The 20,521-nt window shown below is 39.6% G+C and overlaps 12 non-coding genes across 12 annotated transcripts; all 12 read right to left on the reverse strand.

The window, feature by feature from the left end:
* Positions 1-998: 998 nt before the first annotated feature.
* On the reverse strand, positions 999-1,075 carry trnae-cuc (transfer RNA glutamic acid (anticodon CUC)). Its single transcript is given in 2 exon segments — positions 999-1,034; positions 1,039-1,075. It is a non-coding gene; the product is annotated as a tRNA-Glu (tRNA).
* A 252-nt stretch (positions 1,076-1,327) lies between these two features.
* On the reverse strand, positions 1,328-1,400 carry trnav-aac (transfer RNA valine (anticodon AAC)). Its single transcript has one exon. It is a non-coding gene; the product is annotated as a tRNA-Val (tRNA).
* Positions 1,401-2,789: 1,389 nt separating this feature from the next.
* On the reverse strand, positions 2,790-2,862 carry trnav-cac (transfer RNA valine (anticodon CAC)). Its single transcript has one exon. It is a non-coding gene; the product is annotated as a tRNA-Val (tRNA).
* A 250-nt stretch (positions 2,863-3,112) lies between these two features.
* Positions 3,113-3,185, reverse strand: trnav-aac (transfer RNA valine (anticodon AAC)). Its single transcript has one exon. It is a non-coding gene; the product is annotated as a tRNA-Val (tRNA).
* A 1,386-nt stretch (positions 3,186-4,571) lies between these two features.
* On the reverse strand, positions 4,572-4,644 carry trnav-cac (transfer RNA valine (anticodon CAC)). The gene has a single exon. It is a non-coding gene; the product is annotated as a tRNA-Val (tRNA).
* A 1,421-nt stretch (positions 4,645-6,065) lies between these two features.
* Positions 6,066-6,138, reverse strand: trnav-aac (transfer RNA valine (anticodon AAC)). Its single transcript has one exon. It is a non-coding gene; the product is annotated as a tRNA-Val (tRNA).
* Positions 6,139-9,080: 2,942 nt separating this feature from the next.
* Positions 9,081-9,153, reverse strand: trnav-cac (transfer RNA valine (anticodon CAC)). Its single transcript has one exon. It is a non-coding gene; the product is annotated as a tRNA-Val (tRNA).
* Positions 9,154-10,576: 1,423 nt separating this feature from the next.
* On the reverse strand, positions 10,577-10,649 carry trnav-aac (transfer RNA valine (anticodon AAC)). The gene has a single exon. It is a non-coding gene; the product is annotated as a tRNA-Val (tRNA).
* A 1,409-nt stretch (positions 10,650-12,058) lies between these two features.
* Positions 12,059-12,131, reverse strand: trnav-aac (transfer RNA valine (anticodon AAC)). Its single transcript has one exon. It is a non-coding gene; the product is annotated as a tRNA-Val (tRNA).
* Positions 12,132-15,068: 2,937 nt separating this feature from the next.
* trnav-cac (transfer RNA valine (anticodon CAC)) lies at positions 15,069-15,141 on the reverse strand. Its single transcript has one exon. It is a non-coding gene; the product is annotated as a tRNA-Val (tRNA).
* A 404-nt stretch (positions 15,142-15,545) lies between these two features.
* trnav-aac (transfer RNA valine (anticodon AAC)) lies at positions 15,546-15,618 on the reverse strand. Its single transcript has one exon. It is a non-coding gene; the product is annotated as a tRNA-Val (tRNA).
* Positions 15,619-16,613: 995 nt separating this feature from the next.
* On the reverse strand, positions 16,614-16,686 carry trnav-aac (transfer RNA valine (anticodon AAC)). The gene has a single exon. It is a non-coding gene; the product is annotated as a tRNA-Val (tRNA).
* Between the last annotated feature and the right edge of the window lie 3,835 nt (positions 16,687-20,521).

Raw genomic sequence — 20,521 nt, forward strand, 5'->3', positions numbered from 1 at the left:
TTATTTATTTTTGGAGAAACCTAACGTGATTATTTAGCAGACATCACTGGCTTATATTCAGTCAACACATACATTTTAAGAATATCATGAAATATAATTGAACATTTTCATTTCTCCATGCTTGTCACAGAGCAGCGTGAAACGGTGCTGAAATAGTGTTGACTAGGAAACGTTCCCACTGTTCTGTTCTTAGCGCCAGTCTGCACGTTCAAACTAATTAGATTCTTCAAAGTAGTCACCCTTTGCATTGATGATAACTTTGCACACACTTGGCATTCTCTCAACCAGCTTCATGAGGTAGTCACCTGGAATGCATTTCAATTAACAGGTGTGCCTTGTTAAAAGTTAAGTTGTGGAATGTCTTTCCTTCTTAATGCGTTTGAGCCAATCAGTTGTGTTGTGACAAGGTAGGGGTGGTATACAGAACATAGACTTAGTCTTTTACCAAATAGGGCTATATTATTGCATGTTAAGTTCTAATTCTCAGAGTAAAACAGACATTATGAAAGCTTAACCATGTTTATTTCTTCCCAGAGGGTCAATACCGCTGCATTAGACCAAACATGTTTCCACCACCACAACTATATATACTCCAATTTAGGGACTCCTCCTCTCCAATCCTTACATCTTTTATGGTTAGACAGGAAGACAAAGTAATAGGGTGATAAACCTATAAAACACATACAACAACACAGAGTTACACATGGAGTAAAACAAACATACAGTCAATAATACAGTAGAAAAATAAGTTTATATACAATGTGAGCAAATGAGGTGAGATAAGGGAGGTAAAGGCAACAAAAGAAAAGGCCATGGTGGCGAAGTAAATACAATATAACAAGTTAAACACTGGAATGGTAGATTTGCAAAAATAACGTGATCAGCACATGCACAGAAGCTTTGGGATCTTTACTGCAGAGAAAAATAGGTCACAGAAAATTGGATTCACAACCACTCCGTTGTTAATTTTCAGTCACTGGTCCTATTTTGACAAAACATGTTTCCGCCCGGTTTCGGAACCGGGGACCTTCGCGTGTGTGAGAGGCGAACGTGATAACCACTACACTACGGAAACTGAAACATGTTGCCAGAAATAGAAAGAAAGAATCTCACCACGTGATGTGACAGCATGCATATCCATTATTTGAATAATCTGTTACTCTTTATGTTGACTATCATTTCATATATTCAACTTCTCAGATATATTCCGTTTCCATTTCAGGTCTTTAAATTTAGATTCAAAAGCTAAAGACAACATTCTGGTACTTTATTGTATTTATTTGGTTAATTTCAGACATTGGCTGTAGCCTTTACTTTTTTGAAAAATTGTTTCCGCCCGGTCTCGAACCGGGGACCTTTCGCGTGTTAGGCGAACGTGATAACCACTACACTACGGAAACTGAACACAGCAAGCATGAATACTCTAAATAATAGGTTATGTGGACATGACATTTCCACACCCTAATTGTAATGTAACCAATACTAATTTCTTCTACAGGTAGACCTACAGTATATCTAAAAATATTTTATTCGATGACGTGACTCTCCGCCAATAATTACATTTAGAGGATTGGAGGATTCTAAATGAATATCTAAGGGGCATTTCCCGTTAGGATCTGTGAGAATATCTAAGGTGCTTTTATAAACTTCTAAGTTGACTAATAATAATAGCTTTGTTTAAAAACTAACAATATTTTGGAGATTGTTTTCATGTAACCCAGAGTGAGCGAGAAAAAGGCAATTCTTGAACAATTCTCTAATTTGTAAATAATGCCAGTTTGTTATTTAGAATTATTTATTTTTGGAGAAACCTAACGTGATTATTTAGCAGACATCACTGGCTTATATTCAGTCAACACATACATTTTAAGAATATCATGAAATATAATTGAACATTTTCATTTCTCCATGCTTGTCACAGAGCAGCGTGAAACGGTGCTGAAATAGTGTTGACTAGGAAACGTTCCCACTGTTCTGTTCTTAGCGCCAGTCTGCACGTTCAAACTAATTAGATTCTTCAAAGTAGTCACCCTTTGCATTGATGATAACTTTGCACACACTTGGCATTCTCTCAACCAGCTTCATGAGGTAGTCACCTGAATGCATTTCAATTAACAGGTGTGCCTTGTTAAAAGTTAAGTTGTGGAATGTCTTTCCTTCTTAATGCGTTTGAGCCAATCAGTTGTGTTGTGACAAGGTAGGGGTGGTATACAGAACATAGACTTAGTCTTTTACCAAATAGGGCTATATTATTGCATGTTAAGTTCTAATTCTCAGAGTAAAACAGACATTATGAAAGCTTAACCATGTTTATTTCTTCCCAGAGGGTCAATACCGCTGCATTAGACCAAACATGTTTCCACCACCACAACTATATATACTCCAATTTAGGGACTCCTCCTCTCCAATCCTTACATCTTTTATGGTTAGACAGGAAGACAAAGTAATAGGGTGATAAACCTATAAAACACATACAACAACACAGAGTTACACATGGAGTAAAACAAACATACAGTCAATAATACAGTAGAAAAATAAGTTTATATACAATGTGAGCAAATGAGGTGAGATAAGGGAGGTAAAGGCAACAAAAGAAAAGGCCATGGTGGCGAAGTAAATACAATATAACAAGTTAAACACTGGAATGGTAGATTTGCAAAAATAACGTGATCAGCACATGCACAGAAGCTTTGGGATCTTTACTGCAGAGAAAAATAGGTCACAGAAAATTCGGATTCACAACCACTCCGTTGTTAATTTTCAGTCACTGGTCCTATTTTGACAAAACATGTTTCCGCCCGGTTTCGAACTGGGGACCTTTCGCGTGTGAGGCGAACGTGATAACCACTACACTACGGAAACTGAAACATGTTGCCAGAAATAGAAAGAAAGAATCTCACCACGTGATGTGACAGCATGCATATCCATTATTTGAATAATCTGTTACTCTTTATGTTGACTATCATTTCATATATTCAACTTCTCAGATATATTCCGTTTCCATTTCAGGTCTTTAAATTTAGATTCAAAAGCTAAAGACAACATTCTGGTACTTTATTGTATTTATTTGGTTAATTTCAGACATTGGCTGTAGCCTTTACTTTTGAAAAATTGTTTCCGCCCGGTCTCGAACCGGGGACCTTTCGCGTGTTAGGCGAACGTGATAACCACTACACTACGGAAACTGAACACAGCAAGCATGAATACTCTAAATAATAGGTTATGTGGACATGACATTTCCACCCTAATTGTAATGTAACCAATACTAATTTCTTCTACAGGTAGACCTACAGTATATCTAAAAATATTTTATTCGATGACGTGACTCTCCGCCAATAATTACATTTAGAGGATTGGAGGATTCTAAATGAATATCTAAGGGGCATTTCCGTTAGGATCTGTGAGAATATCTAAGGTGCTTTTATAAACTTCTAAGTTGACTAATAATAATAGCTTTGTTTAAAAACTAACAATATTTTGGAGATTGTTTTCATGTAACCCAGAGTGAGCGAGAAAAAGGCAATTCTTGAACAATTCTCTAATTTGTAAATAATGCCAGTTTGTTATTTAGAATTATTTATTTTTGGAGAAACCTAACGTGATTATTTAGCAGACATCACTGGCTTATATTCAGTCAACACATACATTTTAAGAATATCATGAAATATAATTGAACATTTTCATTTCTCCATGCTTGTCACAGAGCAGCGTGAAACGGTGCTGAAATAGTGTTGACTAGGAAACGTTCCCACTGTTCTGTTCTTAGCGCCAGTCTGCACGTTCAAACTAATTAGATTCTTCAAAGTAGTCACCCTTTGCATTGATGATAACTTTGCACACACTTGGCATTCTCTCAACCAGCTTCATGAGGTAGTCACCTGAATGCATTTCAATTAACAGGTGTGCCTTGTTAAAAGTTAAGTTGTGGAATGTCTTTCCTTCTTAATGCGTTTGAGCCAATCAGTTGTGTTGTGACAAGGTAGGGGTGGTATACAGAACATAGACTTAGTCTTTTACCAAATAGGGCTATATTATTGCATGTTAAGTTCTAATTCTCAGAGTAAAACAGACATTATGAAAGCTTAACCATGTTTATTTCTTCCCAGAGGGTCAATACCGCTGCATTAGACCAAACATGTTTCCACCACCACAACTATATATACTCCAATTTAGGGACTCCTCCTCTCCAATCCTTACATCTTTTTATGGTTAGACAGGAAGACAAAGTAATAGGGTGATAAACCTATAAAACACATACAACAACACAGAGTTACACATGGAGTAAAACAAACATACAGTCAATAATACAGTAGAAAAATAAGTTTATATACAATGTGAGCAAATGAGGTGAGATAAGGGAGGTAAAGGCAACAAAAGAAAAGGCCATGGTGGCGAAGTAAATACAATATAACAAGTTAAACACTGGAATGGTAGATTTGCAAAAATAACGTGATCAGCACATGCACAGAAGCTTTGGGATCTTTACTGCAGAGAAAAATAGGTCACAGAAAATTCGGATTCACAACCACCCGTTGTTAATTTTCAGTCACTGGTCCTATTTTGACAAAACATGTTTCCGCCCGGTTTCGAACCGGGGACCTTTCGCGTGTGAGGCGAACGTGATAACCACTACACTACGGAAACTGAACACAGCAAGCATGGATACTCTAAATAATAGTTTATGTGTATCAAGATTTACTTCATACCTTTTAAACCTTCAGTACTGTTGAAAGTATGGATTCGAGCATTAATAAAAACAAAGTCACGTCGATGGGTGACATGACAACGTGGGAGGACCTGCCCCACGGTTCATATAAAACCGTATGTCAGAGCGCACTCTCTTATTTATACTCACAAAGTTAGCTTAGCCGTATCGCGCAAATTGACTGCTCCGCATCTTCTGCCATGTTTTTGTCGGTGTTGACAAACGTTATGTGCGACTAGGTGCATTTGTTCTGGATTTTGTTTTTTCTGTCAGCACTGAAAGTAAATTCCTTGCTCATGAGGTACGCTGAAACCCCATGATGGGTGTGTATCTGCATTTTGTGGCACATTACGAGGTGTGCAGTTTTTTCAATGGCCTTAGCTACTGCAGCCACATACCTGGAACACGTGGTTTGGCCTGTCTCAATGTGATCAAGTTTAGCGGAGTGATACATCAGCACTCTTCTCTCCCCTCTTGTTTCTGAAAAGGACCGAGGACGTAAAACCTTCCTTTTCAGAAACATCAAGGTGAAACGTTTTACCATAGTCAGGTGAGGTGAGAGCAGCTGCGACAGATAGGTCTGCTTTCAACAGTCCAAATGCATTTGAAGCTTCCGGAGTCCATGTCAAGGGGGCATGTAGATTCCTTGGGCCCGCTTCCCTCACAATTTCTCTCAGAGGTTCAGTTCTTGAAGTGTAGTCTGGGATATGAGTACGGCTGTACCCTGTCAACCCCAGGAAAGAGAGCATTCCTGAGACAGTAATGGGTCTGGGATGGTGTAGGATCGAGTCTCGGTGTGATTTGGAGAGCCCGGCGCCCTCGCTTGAGACCTCCCTCCCCAGGAACAGAACGGTTTGTCTGCATGATTGGACTTTTGCCATCTTGACTTTGTAGCCCTTGACTGCCAGAAAGTCTAACAGGGTTTTAGTCATTTCTAGACAGAGGTCTGAGGTGGGAGCCCCCAGCAACAGGTCGTCTACGTATTGTATAAGTATCACTCCTTCCGGGATTTTCAGTTCAGCCAGGTGAGTCTTCAGGATATGGTCTTCAGGACCTTTCGCGTGTGAGGCGAACGTGATAACCACTACACTACGGAAACTGAAACATGTTGCCAGAAATAGAGTTAAAGAATCTCACCACGTGATGTGACAGCATGCATATCCATTATTTGAATAACCTATTACTCTTTGTGTTGACTATCATTTCATATATTCAACTTCTCAGATATATTCCGTTTCCATTTCAGGTCTTTAAATTTAGATTCAAAAGCTAAAGACAACATCCTGGTACTTTATTGTATTTATTTGTTTAATTTCAGACATTGGCTGTAGCCTGTGCTGCCATTTACTTTTTGAAAAATTGTTTCCGCCCGGTCTCGAACCGGGGACCTTTCGCGTGTTAGGCGAACGTGATAACCACTACACTACGGAAACTGAACACAGCAAGCATGAATACTCTAAATAATAGTTTATGTGTATCAAGATTTACTGTTGAAAGTATGGATTCGAGCATTAATAAAAACAAAGTCACGTCGATGGGTGACATGACAGCGTGTGTGTGCCTTTCCAAATCCTGTCCAATCAATTGAATTTACAACAGGTGGACTCCAATCAAGTTGTAGAAACATCTCAAGGATGACCAATGGAAACAGGATGCACCTGAACTCAATTTTGAGTCTCATAGCAAAGATCTGAATACTTATGTACCTTACACGTACAGTTGAAGTCTGAAGTTTACATACACCTCAGCCAAATACATTTAAAGTCTGTTTTTCATAATTCCTGATATTTAATCCTAGTAAAAGAAATCCCTGTCTTAGGTCAGTTAGACATTCTTAAAATGAAGTGGTGATCCTGTCTTTATATGGTGGTTTTGGAGCAGTGGCTTCGTCCTTGCTGAGCAGCCTTTCAGGTTATGTCGATATAGGACTCGGTTTACTGTGGATATAGATACTTTTGTACCTGTTTCCTCCAGCATTTTCACAAGATCCTTTGCTGTTGTTCTGGGATTGATTTGCACTTTTCGCACAAAACTACGTTCATCTCTAAGAGACAGAACGTGTCTCCTTCCTGAGGGGTATGACGGCTACGTGGTCCCATGGTGTTTATACTTCCATACTATTGTTTGTACAGATGAACATGGTACCTTCAGACGTTTGAAAATTGCTCCCAATGATGAACCAGACTTGTGGAGGTCTACAAAATTGTCCTGAGGTCTTGGCTGATTTCTTTTGATTTTCCCATGATGTCAAACAAAGAGGCACTGAGTTTGAAGGTAAGCCTTGTAATACATCCACATGTACACCTCCAATTGACTCAAATGATGTTAATTAGCCTATCAGAAGCTTCTAAAGCCATGACATCATGTTCTGGAATTTTCCAAGCTGTTTAAAGGCACAGTCAACTTAGTGTATGTAAACTTCTGACCCACTGGAATTGTGATACAGTGAATTATAAGTGAAATAATCCGTCTGTAAACAATTGTTGGAAAAATGACTTGTGTCATGCACAAAGTAGATGTCCAAAGCGAATTGCCACAACTATAGTTTGTTAACAAAAATGTGTGGAGTGGTTGAAAAACGAATGTTAATGACTCCAACCTAAGTGTATCTTCTGATCTTCCGACAACTGTAACAAAAATGTGGAAATAGTGAAGGGGTCTGAATACAGTGGTTCCTCCTTTAAAGGTTTTGTGATACTGCAGCACACCTTGCTGGCTGCTGCAGCATTCTATGACACGTTATTTTATTGTCAGCCATTTTTTCATTAATGCAAGTCAGTGCTAGTTTGATCACCAGAGGGCAACTTTGAGAAGCATTTGATAGTCTCCCATATTGGCATTAGAATTTTAAACCATTTTGTAATACATAGTACATGGGATTGATTAAGACATTTGGCTTAATTAATTTGATTAATATTATGGTGTTCCTATTCCAAGAAAAAACAGTCAGGATAGAAAGTATTGCTGTACAACGTGATAGTTGGGGGTAGGCTACAGCGGATTGGAGAATTCTAAATTAATATCTAAGGGACATGACATTTCCACACCCTAATTGTAATGTAACCAATACTAATTTCTTCTACAGGTAGACCTACAGTATATCTAAAAATATTTTATTCGATGACGTGACTCTCCGCCAATAATTACATTTAGAGGATTGGAGGATTCTAAATGAATATCTAAGGGGCATTTCCCGTTAGGATCTGTGAGAATATCTAAGGTGCTTTTATAAACTTCTAAGTTGACTAATAATAATAGCTTTGTTTAAAAACTAACAATATTTTGGAGATTGTTTTCATGTAACCCAGAGTGAGCGAGAAAAAGGCAATTCTTGAACAATTCTCTAATTTGTAAATAATGCCAGTTTGTTATTTAGAATTATTTATTTTTGGAGAAACCTAACGTGATTATTTAGCAGACATCACTGGCTTATATTCAGTCAACACATACATTTTAAGAATATCATGAAATATAATTGAACATTTTCATTTCTCCATGCTTGTCACAGAGCAGCGTGAAACGGTGCTGAAATAGTGTTGACTAGGAAACGTTCCCACTGTTCTGTTCTTAGCGCCAGTCTGCACGTTCAAACTAATTAGATTCTTCAAAGTAGTCACCCTTTGCATTGATGATAACTTTGCACACACTTGGCATTCTCTCAACCAGCTTCATGAGGTAGTCACCTGGAATGCATTTCAATTAACAGGTGTGCCTTGTTAAAAGTTGTTGTGGAATGTCTTTCCTTCTTAATGCGTTTGAGCCAATCAGTTGTGTTGTGACAAGGTAGGGGTGGTATACAGAACATAGACTTAGTCTTTTACCAAATAGGGCTATATTATTGCATGTTAAGTTCTAATTCTCAGAGTAAAACAGACATTATGAAAGCTTAACCATGTTTATTTCTTCCCAGAGGGTCAATACCGCTGCATTAGACCAAACATGTTTCCACCACCACAACTATATATACTCCAATTTAGGGACTCCTCCTCTCCAATCCTTACATCTTTTATGGTTAGACAGGAAGACAAAGTAATAGGGTGATAAACCTATAAAACACATACAACAACACAGAGTTACACATGGAGTAAAACAAACATACAGTCAATAATACAGTAGAAAAATAAGTTTATATACAATGTGAGCAAATGAGGTGAGATAAGGGAGGTAAAGGCAACAAAAGAAAAGGCCATGGTGGCGAAGTAAATACAATATAACAAGTTAAACACTGGAATGGTAGATTTGCAAAAATAACGTGATCAGCACATGCACAGAAGCTTTGGGATCTTTACTGCAGAGAAAAATAGGTCACAGAAAATTCGGATTCACAACCACTCCGTTGTTAATTTTCAGTCACTGGTCCTATTTTGACAAAACATGTTTCCGCCCGGTTTCGAACCGGGGACCTTTCGCGTGTGAGGCGAACGTGATAACCACTACACTACGGAAACTGAACACAGCAAGCATGGATACTCTAAATAATAGTTTATGTGTATCAAGATTTACTTCATACCTTTTAAACCTTCAGTACTGTTGAAAGTATGGATTCGAGCATTAATAAAAACAAAGTCACGTCGATGGGTGACATGACAACGTGGGAGGACCTGCCCCACGGTTCATATAAAACCTTATGTCAGAGCGCACTCTCTTATTTATACTCACAAAGTTAGCTTAGCCGTATCGCGCAAATTGACTGCTCCGCATCTTCTGCCATGTTTTTGTCGGTGTTGACAAACGTTATGTGCGACTAGGTGCATTTGTTCTGGATTTTGTTTTTTCTGTCAGCACTGAAAGTAAATTCCTTGCTCATGAGGTACGCTGAAACCCCATGATGGGTGTGTATCTGCATTTTGTGGCACATTACGAGGTGTGCAGTTTTTTCAATGGCCTTAGCTACTGCAGCCACATACCTGGAACACGTGGTTTGGCCTGTCTCAATGTGATCAAGTTTAGCGGAGTGATACATCAGCACTCTTCTCTCCCCCTCTTGTTTCTGAAAAAGGACCGAGGACGTAAAACCTTCCTTTTCAGAAACATCAAGGTGAAACGTTTTACCATAGTCAGGTGAGGTGAGAGCAGCTGCGACAGATAGGTCTGCTTTCAACAGTCCAAATGCATTTGAAGCTTCCGGAGTCCATGTCAAGGGGGCATGTAGATTCCTTGGGCCCGCTTCCCTCACAATTTCTCTCAGAGGTTCAGTTCTTGAAGTGTAGTCTGGGATATGAGTACGGCTGTACCCTGTCAACCCCAGGAAAGAGAGCATTCCTGAGACAGTAATGGGTCTGGGATGGTGTAGGATCGAGTCTCGGTGTGATTTGGAGAGCCCGGCGCCCTCGCTTGAGACCTCCCTCCCCAGGAACAGAACGGTTTGTCTGCATGATTGGACTTTTGCCATCTTGACTTTGTAGCCCTTGACTGCCAGAAAGTCTAACAGGGTTTTAGTCATTTCTAGACAGAGGTCTGAGGTGGGAGCCCCCAGCAACAGGTCGTCTACGTATTGTATAAGTATCACTCCTTCCGGGATTTTCAGTTCAGCCAGGTGAGTCTTCAGGATATGGTCTTCAGGACCTTTCGCGTGTGAGGCGAACGTGATAACCACTACACTACGGAAACTGAAACATGTTGCCAGAAATAGAGTTAAAGAATCTCACCACGTGATGTGACAGCATGCATATCCATTATTTGAATAACCTATTACTCTTTGTGTTGACTATCATTTCATATATTCAACTTCTCAGATATATTCCGTTTCCATTTCAGGTCTTTAAATTTAGATTCAAAAGCTAAAGACAACATCCTGGTACTTTATTGTATTTATTTGTTTAATTTCAGACATTGGCTGTAGCCTGTGCTGCCATTTACTTTTTGAAAAATTGTTTCCGCCCGGTCTCGAACCGGGGACCTTTCGCGTGTTAGGCGAACGTGATAACCACTACACTACGGAAACTGAACACAGCAAGCATGAATACTCTAAATAATAGTTTATGTGTATCAAGATTTACTTCATACCTTTTAAACCTTCAGTACTGTTGAAAGTATGGATTCGAGCATTAATAAAAACAAAGTCACGTCGATGGGTGACATGACAACGTGGGAGGACCTGCCCCACGGTTCATATAAAACCGTATGTCAGAGCGCACTCTCTTATTTATACTCACAAAGTTAGCTTAGCCGTATCGCGCAAATTGACTGCTCCGCATCTTCTGCCATGTTTTTGTCGGTGTTGACAAACGTTATGTGCGACTGGGTGCATTTGTTCTGGATTTTGTTTTTTTCTGTCAGCACTGAAAGTAAATTCCTTGCTCATGAGGTACGCTGCAACCCCATGATGGGTGTGTATCTGCATTTTGTGGCACATTACGAGGTGTGCAGTTTTTTCAATGGCCTTAGCTACTGCAGCCACATACCTGGAACACGTGGTTTGGCCTGTCTCAATGTGATCAAGTTTAGCGGAGTGATACATCAGCACTCTTCTCTCCCCCTCTTGTTTCTGAAAAAGGACCGAGGACGTAAAACCTTCCTTTTCAGAAACATCAAGGTGAAACGTTTTAGTGAGAGCAGCTGCGACAGATAGGTCTGCTTTCAACAGTCCAAATGCATTAGAAGCTTCCGGAGTCCATGTCAAGGGGGCATGTAGATTCCTTGGGCCCGCTTCCCTCACAATTTCTCTCAGAGGTTCAGTTCTTGAAGTGTAGTCTGGGATATGAGTACGGCTGTACCCTGTCAACCCCAGGAAAGAGAGCATTCCTGAGACAGTAATGGGTCTGGGATGGTGTAGGATCGAGTCTCTGTGTGATTTGGAGAGCCCGGCGCCCTCGCTTGAGACCTCCCTCCCCAGGAACAGAACGGTTTGTCTGCATGATTGGACTTTTGCCATCTTGACTTTGTAGCCCTTGACTGCCAGAAAGTCTAACAGGGTTTTAGTCATTTCTAGACAGAGGTCTGAGGTGGGAGCCCCCAGCAACAGGTCGTCTACGTATTGTATAAGTATCACTCCTTCCGGGATTTTCAGTTCAGCCAGGTGAGTCTTCAGGATATGGTCTTCAGGACCTTTCGCATGTGAGGCGAACGTGATAACCACTACACTACGGAAACTGAAACATGTTGCCAGAAATAGAGTTAAAGAATCTCACCACGTGATGTGACAGCATGCATATCCATTATTTGAATAACCTGTTACTCTTTGTGTTGACTATCATTTCATATATTCAACTTCTCAGATATATTCCGTTTCCATTTCAGGTCTTTAAATTTAGATTCAAAAGCTAAAGACAACATCCTGGTACTTTATTGTATTTATTTGTTTAATTTCAGACATTGGCTGTAGCCTGTGCTGCCATTTACTTTTTGAAAAAATGTTTCCACCCGGTCTCGAACCGGGGACCTTTCGCGTGTTAGGCGAACGTGATAACCACTACACTACGGAAACTGAACACAGCAAGCATGAATACTCTAAATAATAGTTTATGTGTATCAAGATTTACTGTTGAAAGTATGGATTCGAGCATTAATAAAAACAAAGTCACGTCGATGGGTGACATGACAGCGTGTGTGTGCCTTTCCAAATCCTGTCCAATCAATTGAATTTACAACAGGTGGACTCCAATCAAGTTGTAGAAACATCTCAAGGATGACCAATGGAAACAGGATGCACCTGAACTCAATTTTGAGTCTCATAGCAAAGATCTGAATACTTATGTACCTTACACGTACAGTTGAAGTCTGAAGTTTACATACACCTCAGCCAAATACATTTAAAGTCTGTTTTTCATAATTCCTGATATTTAATCCTAGTAAAAGAAATCCCTGTCTTAGGTCAGTTAGACATTCTTAAAATGAAGTGGTGATCCTGTCTTTATATGGTGGTTTTGGAGCAGTGGCTTCGTCCTTGCTGAGCAGCCTTTCAGGTTATGTCGATATAGGACTCGGTTTACTGTGGATATAGATACTTTTGTACCTGTTTCCTCCAGCATTTTCACAAGATCCTTTGCTGTTGTTCTGGGATTGATTTGCACTTTTCGCACAAAACTACGTTCATCTCTAAGAGACAGAACGTGTCTCCTTCCTGAGGGGTATGACGGCTACGTGGTCCCATGGTGTTTATACTTCCATACTATTGTTTGTACAGATGAACATGGTACCTTCAGACGTTTGAAAATTGCTCCCAATGATGAACCAGACTTGTGGAGGTCTACAAAATTGTCCTGAGGTCTTGGCTGATTTCTTTTGATTTTCCCATGATGTCAAACAAAGAGGCACTGAGTTTGAAGGTAAGCCTTGTAATACATCCACATGTACACCTCCAATTGACTCAAATGATGTTAATTAGCCTATCAGAAGCTTCTAAAGCCATGACATCATGTTCTGGAATTTTCCAAGCTGTTTAAAGGCACAGTCAACTTAGTGTATGTAAACTTCTGACCCACTGGAATTGTGATACAGTGAATTATAAGTGAAATAATCCGTCTGTAAACAATTGTTGGAAAAATGACTTGTGTCATGCACAAAGTAGATGTCCAAAGCGAATTGCCACAACTATAGTTTGTTAACAAAAATGTGTGGAGTGGTTGAAAAACGAATGTTAATGACTCCAACCTAAGTGTATCTTCTGATCTTCCGACAACTGTAACAAAAATGTGGAAATAGTGAAGGGGTCTGAATACAGTGGTTCCTCCTTTTAAAGGTTTTGTGATACTGCAGCACACCTTGCTGGCTGCTGCAGCATTCTATGACACGTTATTTTATTGTCAGCCATTTTTTCATTAATGCAAGTCAGTGCTAGTTTGATCACCAGAGGGCAACTTTGAGAAGCATTTGATAGTCTCCCATATTGGCATTAGAATTTTAAACCATTTTGTAATACATAGTACATGGGATTGATTAAGACATTTGGCTTAATTAATTTGATTAATATTATGGTGTTCCTATTCCAAGAAAAAACAGTCAGGATAGAAAGTATTGCTGTACAACGTGATAGTTGGGGGTAGGCTACAGCGGATTGGAGAATTCTAAATTAATATCTAAGGGACATGACATTTCCACACCCTAATTGTAATGTAACCAATACTAATTTCTTCTACAGGTAGACCTACAGTATATCTAAAAATATTTTATTCGATGACGTGACTCTCCGCCAATAATTACATTTAGAGGATTGGAGGATTCTAAATGAATATCTAAGGGGCATTTCCCGTTAGGATCTGTGAGAATATCTAAGGTGCTTTTATAAACTTCTAAGTTGACTAATAATAATAGCTTTGTTTAAAAACTAACAATATTTTGGAGATTGTTTTCAAATAACCTAGAGTGAGCGAGGAAAAGGCTATTCTTGAGATTCACTAATTTGTAAATAATGCCAGTTTGTTATTTAGAATTATTTATTTTTGGAGAAACCTAACGTGATTATTTAGCAGACATCACTGGCTTATATTCAGTCAACACATACATTTAAAAAATATCATGAAATATAATTGAACATTTTCATTTCTCCATGCTTGTCACAGAGCAGCGTGAAACGGTGCTGAAATAGTGTTGACTAGGAAACGTTCCCACTGTTCTGTTCTTAGCGCCAGTCTGCACGTTCAAACTAATTAGATTCTTCAAAGTAGTCACCCTTTGCATTGATGATAACTGTGCACACACTTGGCATTCTCTCAACCAGCTTCATGAGGTAGTCACCTGGAATGCATTTCAATTAACAGGTGTGCCTTGTTAAAAGTTAAGTTGTGGAATGTCTTTCCTTCTTAATGCGTTTGAGCCAATCAGTTGTGTTGTGACAAGGTAGGGGTGGTATACAGAACATAGACTTAGTCTTTTACCAAATAGGGCTATATTATTGCATGTTAAGTTCTAATTCTCAGAGTAAAACAGACATTATGAAAGCTTAACCATGTTTATTTCTTCCCAGAGGGTCAATACCGCTGCATTAGACCAAACATGTTTCCACCACCACAACTATATATACTCCAATTTAGGGACTCCTCCTCTCCAATCCTTACATCTTTTATGGTTAGACAGGAAGACGAAGTAATAGGGTGATAAACCTATAAAACACATACAACAACACAGAGTTACACATGGAGTAAAACAAACATACAGTCAATAATACAGTAGAAAAATAAGTTTATATACAATGTGAGCAAATGAGGTGAGATAAGGGAGGCAACAAAAGAAAAGGCCATGGTGGCGAAGTAAATACAATATAACAAGTTAAACACTGGAATGGTAGATTTGCAAAAATAACGTGATCAGCACATGCACAGAAGCTTTGGGATCTTTACTGCAGAGAAAAATAGGTCACAGAAAATTCGGATTCACAACCACTCCGTTGTTAATTTTCAGTCACTGGTCCTATTTTGACAAAACATGTTTCCGCCCGGTTTCGAACCGGGGACCTTTCGCGTGTGAGGCGAACGTGATAACCACTACACTACGGAAACTGAAACATGTTGCCAGAAATAGAAAGAAAGAATCTCACCACGTGATGTGACAGCGTGCATATCCATTATTTGAATAATCTGTTACTCTTTATGTTTACATTTACATTTAAGTCATTTAGCAGACGCTCTTATCCAGAGCGACTTACAAATTGGTGCATACACCTTATGACATCCAGTGGAACAGCCACTTGCATCTAAATCTTTTTGGGGGAAGGGGGGAAGAAGGATTACGCACCCTTACTTACCCTTACTATCATTTCATATATTCAACTTCTCAGATATATTCCGTTTCCATTTCAGGTCTTTAAATTTAGATTCAAAAGCTAAAGACAACATCCTGGTACTTTATTGTATTTATTTGGTTAATTTCAGACATTGGCTGTAGCCTTTACTTTTTGAAAAATTGTTTCCGCCCGGTCTCGAACCGGGGACCTTTCGCGTGTTAGGCGAACGTGATAACCACTACACTACGGAAACTGAACACAGCAAGCATGAATACTCTAAATAATAGGTTATGTGTATCAAGATTTACTTCATACCTTTTAAACCTTCAGTACTGTTGAAAGTATGGATTCGAGCATTAATAAAAACAAAGTCACGTCGATGGGTGACATGACAATGTGGGAGGACCTGCCCCACGGTTCATATAAAACCGTATGTCAGAGGGCACTCTCTTATTTATACTCACAAAGTTAGCTTAGCCAGTCCAAATGCATTTGAAGCTTCCGGAGTCCATGTCAAGGGGGCATGTAGATTCCTTGGGCCCGCTTCCCTCACAATTTCTCTCAGAGGTTCAGTTCTTGAAGTGTAGTCTGGGATATGAGTACGGCTGTACCCTGTCAACCCCAGGAAAGAGAGCATTCCTGAGACAGTAATGGGTCTGGGATGGTGTAGGATCGAGTCTTGGTGTGATTTGGAGAGCCCGGCGCCCTCGCTTGAGACCTCCCTCCCCAGGAACAGAACGGTTTGTCTGCATGATTGGACTTTTGCCATCTTGACTTTGTAGCCCTTGACTGCCAGAAAGTCTAACAGGGTTTTAGTCATTTCTAGACAGAGGTCTGAGGTGGGAGCCCCCAGCAACAGGTTGTCTACGTATTGTATAAGTATCACTCCTTCCGGGATTTTCAGTTCAGCCAGGTGAGTCTTCAGGATATGGTCTTCAGGACCTTTCGCGTGTGAGGTGAACGTGATAACCACTACACTACAGAAACTGAAACATGTTGCCAGAAATAGAGTTAAAGAATCTCACCACGTGATGTGACAGCATGCATATCCATTATTTGAATAACCTGTTACTCTTTGTGTTGACTATCATTTCATATATTCAACTTCTCAGATATATTCCGTTTCCATTTCAGGTCTTTAAATTTAGATTCAAAAGCTAAAGACAACATCCTGGTACTTTATTGTATTTATTTGTTTAATTTCAGACATTGGCTGTAGCCTGTGCTGCCATTTACTTTTTGAAAAAATGTTTCCGCCCGGTCCCGAACCGGGGACCTTTCGCGTGTTAGGCGAACGTGATAACCACTACACTACGGAAACTGAACACAGCAAGCATGAATACTCTAAATAATAGTTTATGTGTATCAAGATTTACTGTTGAAAGTATGGATTCGAGCATTAATAAAAACAAAGTCACGTCGATGGGTGACATGACAGCGTGGGAGGACCTGCCCCACGGTTCATATAAAACTGTATGTCAGAGCGCACTCTCTTATTTCTACTCACAAAGTTAGCTTAGCCGTATCGCGCAAATTGACTGCTCCGCATCTTCCCAGGTCCAGGTAGGGTAAACAAAATGTATTTGGCGGGTGCTGTCCAACTCCCGCCAGATTATAGTAACTCTCTACATTTACTGTGTATTGTGGTAGCTGTTGTAATACCAGTCAACGACTGAGGACGTACAGAGATGTCAATATTCTTATAAAAAATTCAGCATTTAATATAAAGACTATACATAAGATAACATTTAATGAAGAAAATAATTTAAAATGTATCATTTTATTCCTAATTATTCTTGTTAAAGTTGATTGAGAAGCACTTGGGACATTGAAAAATGGCCTCTTCCACTGAAATAAAATAGTCTCAAACGTATAAAATGTACATTGAAGTCTATGTCATTATGCTTCAATTATCATGAAGGCATACACACAAGGATAATTTTGAAATTTTATCCAGTGTATATTTTTTTATATATAATTTTGAATGATTTATCTTGAGGACAAAAAAAATAACACTTTTAGTGATATTGACCTGGCCACTAAAAGAGGGAAAGGTTGAAGGTTGATTCTTTATCCTCTAAGATAAAGCAGCTAAAAATGCTTTTGCGTTCCTTCCTGGCCACTAAAAGAGGGAAAGGTTGAAGGTTGATTCTTTATCCACTAAGATAAAGCAGCTAAAAATGCTTTAGCGTTCCTTCCAGCCCCCTGAGTAAGGGGCCTTCTAGCACTGCCTCCAGCATGGGGGACGCAACAGAGGACTTTAGTGACCAGGCTAGAGCTTGACGACCCTCAAGCCACAGCCCCGGCAGTTAACCTGTTCTTTAAGAAGGCCCCGGCAGCTACACCATTCAGTGAGCCACCTTCACCGGCTGACCCGTGGGCTCTCGCCCACCCCAGCAAGGATAGGACGCAAAACATGGGCTGGACTAAATGCCTAAGGTGGATGAATACATAGAAGAGCTGATGCTCTCCCCAGATGAAGCCTGCTGCCCCAGACCTCAGTGCAGGTCCACAGATGAGCTACTGTCACGGGCCTACGACACAACGGCCCGCATTGGGAACCCTCTCTCAGTGCTCATGCTAGCACAGAACAGGATGCTCCTGCCAGAGCACGCAGACCTGGACCTCTGCAACCTGAATGATGCATCTCTTCAAGCGTTTGCGTTCAAAGAGCAAGGCCTGGTTGGTGGAGAGCTGCAGAGATGGTTGTCCTTATGAAAGGTTCTCCCATTTCCACAGAGTAACTCTAGAGCTCTATCAGAGTGACCATTGGGTTCTTGGTCACCTCCCTTACCAAGGCCCTTCTCCCCGATTTCTCAGTTTAGCCGGGTGGCCAGCTTTCGGAAGAGTCTTGGTGTTTCCAAACTTCTTCCATTTAAGAACGATGGAGGCCATTGTGTTCTTGGGGACCTTCAATGCTGCAGAAATTATTTATTTGGTACCTTTCCCCAGATTTGTGCCACGACACAATCCTGTCTCGGAGCTCTACGGACTATTTCGTCAACCTCGTGGCTTGGTTTTTGCTCTGACATGCACTGTCAACTGTGGGACCTTCTATAGACAAGTGTGTGCCTTTCCAAATCCTGTCCAATCAATTGAATTTACAACAGGTGGACTCCAATCAAGTTGTAGAAACATCTCAAGGATGACCAATGGAAACAGGATGCACCTGAACTCAATTTTGAGTCTCATAGCAAAGATCTGAATACTTATGTACCTTACACGTACAGTTGAAGTCTGAAATTTACATACACCTCAGCCAAATACATTTAAAGTCCATTTTTCATAATTCCTGATATTTAATCCTAGTAAAAGAAATCCCTGTCTTAGGTCAGTTAGACATTCTTAAAATGAAGTGGTGATCCTGTCTTTATATGGTGGTTTTGGAGCAGTGGCTTCGTCCTTGCTGAGCAGCCTTTCAGGTTATGTCGATATAGGACTCGGTTTACTGTGGATATAGATACTTTTGTACCTGTTTCCTCCAGCATTTTCACAAGATCCTTGTTGTTCTGGGATTGATTTGCACTTTTCGCACAAAACTACGTTCATCTCTAGGAGACAGAACGTGTCTCCTTCCTGAGGGGTATGACGGCTACGTGGTCCCATGGTGTTTATACTTCCATACTATTGTTTGTACAGATGAACATGGTACCTTCAGACGTTTGAAAATTGCTCCCAATGATGAACCAGACTTGTGGAGGTCTACAAAATTGTCCTGAGGTCTTGGCTGATTTCTTTTGATTTTCCCATGATGTCAAACAAAGAGGCACTGAGTTTGAAGGTAAGCCTTGTAATACATCCACATGTACACCTCCAATTGACTCAAATGATGTTAATTAGCCTATCAGAAGCTTCTAAAGCCATGACATCATGTTCTGGAATTTTCCAAGCTGTTTAAAGGCACAGTCAACTTAGTGTATGTAAACTTCTGACCCACTGGAATTGTGATACAGTGAATTATAAGTGAAATAATCCGTCTGTAAACAATTGTTGGAAAAATGACTTGTGTCATGCACAAAGTAGATGTCCAAAGCGAATTGCCACAACTATAGTTTGTTAACAAAAATGTGTGGAGTGGTTGAAAAACGAATGTTAATGACTCCAACCTAAGTGTATCTTCTGATCTTCCGACAACTGTAACAAAAATGTGGAAATAGTGAAGGGGTCTGAATACAGTGGTTCCTCCTTTAAAGGTTTTGTGATACTGCAGCACACCTTGCTGGCTGCTGCAGCATTCTATGACACGTTATTTTATTGTCAGCCATTTTTTCATTAATGCAAGTCAGTGCTAGTTTGATCACCAGAGGGCAACTTTGAGAAGCATTTGATAGTCTCCCATATTGGCATTAGAATTTTAAACCATTTTGTAATACATAGTACATGGGATTGATTAAGACATTTGGCTGAATTAATTTGATTAATATTATGGTGTTCCTATTCCAAGAAAAAACAGTCAGGATAGAAAGTATTGCTGTACAACGTGATAGTTGGGGGTAGGCTACAGCGGATTGGAGAATTCTAAATTAATATCTAAGGGACATGACATTTCCACACCCTAATTGTAATGTAACCAATACTAATTTCTTCTACAGGTAGACCTACAGTATATCTAAAAATATTTTATTCGATGACGTGACTCTCCGCCAATAATTACATTTAGAGGATTGGAGGATTCTAAATGAATATCTAAGGGGCATTTCCCGTTAGGATCTGTGAGAATATCTAAGGTGCTTTTATAAACTTCTAAGTTGACTAATAATAATAGCTTTGTTTAAAAACTAACAATATTTTGGAGATTGTTTTCATGTAACCCAGAGTGAGCGAGAAAAAGGCAATTCTTGAACAATTCACTAATTTGTAAATAATGCCAGTTTGTTATTTAGAATTATTTATTTTTGAGAAACCTAACGTGATTATTTAGCAGACATCACTGGCTTATATTCAGTCAACACATACATTTTAAGAATATCATGAAATATAATTGAACATTTTCATTTCTCCATGCTTGTCACAGAGCAGCGTGAAACGGTGCTGAAATAGTGTTGACTAGGAAACGTTCCCACTGTTCTGTTCTTAGCGCCAGTCTGCACGTTCAAACTAATTAGATTCTTCAAAGTAGTCACCCTTTGCATTGATGATAACTTTGCACACACTTG

The sequence above is a fragment of the Oncorhynchus keta genome, chromosome 26 (genome assembly GCF_023373465.1).
Source record: "Oncorhynchus keta strain PuntledgeMale-10-30-2019 chromosome 26, Oket_V2, whole genome shotgun sequence".
Lineage (NCBI taxonomy): Eukaryota > Metazoa > Chordata > Actinopteri > Salmoniformes > Salmonidae > Oncorhynchus > Oncorhynchus keta.